The 3,573-nt window shown below is 28.0% G+C and overlaps 1 long non-coding RNA gene across 1 annotated transcript; it reads left to right on the top strand.

Moving 5' to 3' along the window:
* The first annotated feature begins 1,981 nt into the window (after nt 1–1,981).
* Nucleotides 1,982–2,722, top strand: LOC129296538 (uncharacterized). Its single transcript, XR_008589822.1, has 2 exons — nt 1,982–2,121; nt 2,234–2,722. It is a non-coding gene; the product is annotated as an uncharacterized LOC129296538 (long non-coding RNA).
* The last annotated feature ends 851 nt before the right edge of the window (nt 2,723–3,573 follow it).

Raw genomic sequence — 3,573 nt, 5'->3', positions numbered from 1 at the left:
ACTAGGATTTGGCCCATAATTCATTAGGTTATGAGTTTAAATTCCATCATCGATGTGAGAATTATATTACTGGTTGGCGATTTATAAATATCTTATAAGTATTCTTTTTTTTAAATACAATGCCATGGTATAAATACCGTGCAAAAAAATTAAAATTAAGTCATGTTAAAAATTAAAATGTTTCTATAATTTATGAAAGCGTCATCGAATAAAGTAGTATTAAAATAATTGCTTGAGGCCTTGTGAGCTTTTTATAAATATTTTTTAAATTTGAAGACATGCTCTAGCTCTTATAACTCCACAAACCTAACTTACTTAAATTTTTTTCTTAAAAAAAAAAATGCTGACATGGCTATCAGAATGATAATGTAGCAGCCATATAGATTAATAACATGTGAAGCGAAAATGCTGACTTAGATGACAAGAAAAAAGTAAGGGAGAATTTTAACTAAAAACTAAAAAAAAAATATTTATCAGTAGATTTCAAAAAAAAAATCTGAAAATTATTTGTAGGGTTTTTGAACTAAATTGAAATAAAGTTATTAGTTGAAAAGACAAAAGTACTTTTTTGCAAAAAAATAAAAAAGAAAAAAAGAAAAAAAGTAGCTAATCAAAAGATTTATTAATTATATAACTTTATTTGTTAATTATACAATATGACTTGTTAACTGCTTAACTTTATTTGTTAATTTTGTGACTCCCCAGACCTAACTACATTATTTATTAATTTTTTAACTTTACTTGTTAATTTTGTAACAATAATTGTTAATTTCATAATTTAACTTGTTAACATAGTGATAAGACTTGTTTAATCCGTCTGAAAAGCAACTAAATTATTTATTAATTATGTAATTTTACTTGATAATTTCTCAACACATTAGTTAATTGCCCATTGTCACTTGTTAAATTACACTTGACATCTTGTTTAACATCAAATCTATAACAAATTCATTATTTGTAAAATTATTATCTTAAATTATAAATTACATAATATTACTTGTTAACCAAATAACATTACTTAATAACATTTGATAGGGATTAACTAGTAAAATTAAGCAGTTAACAAGTAAAGTTCTATGACCAATAGATATTTCGATTAGCAGCATTTTTTTTCTTCTGTAGAAAGATATTTTGGTCCTTTTTGAAATCTATTAGTAAATATTTTTCCTCTTTGATCATTAGCTAAAATTTTCCTAAAAAGTAACATATTAAAAAAGCCATATCGGTTAAAAAAGTCACAAAAATTTAATTAGGAATTATAAAATATTAAAATCAATAACACATCACTCATAAGAATTAGGAGATTTGATTTATGTGGATTAATTAATCCACGTGTATATTTTATGTTAGCAACTTAATTTTCGTATCATCTTTCTTTTAGGGCTAATTTATCTTATAAAATTTAAAGAACTAACTTGATAATTGAAACAAATATTAAGAACTAAAATAATAAAAAATAAATTTGAAAGATCAAATTAATAATTTTTCCAAACATAAAAGACTAAAAGTTACATTATCTCTAACCTATAAAAATTAATATAATTATGTGTTTATTAGTTTCAATTGAAGATTTAATCATCTCCAATTTTTTACTTAAAGGAGTACGGATTGCACCACAATTTTGAGTATTCAATGTGTGACAAATTAATATTCATTATTTTTTTAAAAAATCACATCCAGTCTCTTTAAAAAAAATAAATTATAAATAAGGATTAATATGAAATATATTGTTATTAAAATAAAAAAATAATTTTTTTGGGGGCTGAATGAGATTCTTTCTTATTTTTTTTGGTTAATTTAATTGATAAAATATGGGAAAAAATCCATTAAAATTAAGTAATTAGGAGTACTTCCAAATTTATTGGACTGAAAATGCTTTTTTTGACGTAATTACTAACACATTCAATGAGTGGCCGACAGCTGTCACAGTTAAACAATACCTTTTGGCACGGGATTTATGCTCTCCAATTTGTTTAATCCCATTTGTCATAGATATTTTCTTCTCTCTCCAGGGCATGGCAGTTTCTATGGTAATAATGCCCTTGGTCGCCGTTCAATGACCGAATAAAAAGAAAGAATGATTCTCTCTGCCCGATCGCCGTCGTGCTTCGCTTCTCGTCGGTACGTACACGGCGGTTTGGTTTTCCTCTATGATTTCCGGCGATGATTTCGCACTTCGTAAGCTATCTAATTAAGCCTCTCGTTTTGCATTGCTTTTTCTTTGTACATACAGGCAGGTACTGGCGATTAATGATTCGCTGATCCGTACTGGTAAAGAAATGAGACGTTCGGTGTTCTGATTTTTTATTCTTCACCAGGTAAGAATTGTTACATTATTCTCCTTGTTACACACAGTTTCTCATTCTTCTCTTATTGCTGTGATTTTATAGAACGAAGTTTCTGTTTTGTTTTTGCAAACTTGGTTTGAAAACCCAGGGGAGGTTCCTACGGTGGTAGAAATGCTATTTGTTTCTCACTTTTCTTTTTGATTTTTTGTGTCTGAATGTGGTATGACTTTCTTTGGGTAACAAAACTTGCTTCAGTGCAAGAGAAGTGTACTGACCAGTGACCATTAGAACTAGTTGATTTTCTTGTGTTTCAGCTGGTAGAGTGACATATGATATGACAGTTTCTGATTAGTGCCGGTGTATTTGAATTTGGAATGCTCGTGATAAGATGATGGATGAATGCTCAATTTTCACTTGGATCTTTTACATCTAAATTTTAGGTTTTTTTTTTTTAAAGAGTTATTTAGGATTTAGGTAGGCTTCAGCTTTGTCTTGTACACCCCGACCTTTACCCATACCCTGAGTTAATACTACATCTTAACATTTTATTTTTAATATTCTGGTATTTTTTAAATTTTAACAGATATATGATATAAAATTAAAATCATTTCGTAGCTGATGATGTTTCAATTTTTGAAGAGAGTTTCAAATCTCATCTCAAATACGATCGTAAGATGCTCCACCTTTGAGATAAAATACTGCAAGTGCTTTATACATGTATATGTGTATATATATAAAGTCAATTAATTATTGTTTGCATTAAACTGAAACTTATCTGATTAGGGTTAGGTTTGCCCCTCCGAGATGTAGAGGAGAGAGAGAGAGAGATTTTTGTTTTGTTTTGTTGGGTCATAGAGAGATTTTTGTTTTGATCCCTTTAAAACATCTTTCTCCATGAATGTCAATGAGAATTGAACCTTTACAAACAAAAACTTCTATTACATATACCATGTGAGCTTATTAACTAATTAATTAATGAGCTTGGACCAAATGAACACCCCTAAACAAAAAATTATACATGTTACTTTCTGTAAAGTTATATTTAATTTGTGATTAGTTTGGGACAATATTTTCTTTCTTTTTCTTTTTTGCCTATCAAATGTTCTCAAGAAAGCAATTCCTCAACTTGGCCAGTCTTGCTTTGTTGTCCGCCTAGTTGCTGCTCTGCTTTCCCCCACTTCATATTATGCAAATAAAAGATTAGTTTTATAATTGTTGATTTCATCACACAAATTAAGTAAAAAAATCGGTAATATTCTTTTTAATTTTCTAACATAAATTAATT

Source organism: Prosopis cineraria, unplaced genomic scaffold (assembly GCF_029017545.1).
Source record: "Prosopis cineraria cultivar Desert tree isolate PC_DT_omini unplaced genomic scaffold, ASM2901754v1 PC347, whole genome shotgun sequence".
In the NCBI taxonomy this organism is placed as follows: domain Eukaryota; kingdom Viridiplantae; phylum Streptophyta; class Magnoliopsida; order Fabales; family Fabaceae; genus Prosopis; species Prosopis cineraria.
This window is presented reverse-complemented; position numbering and strand designations above follow the sequence as displayed.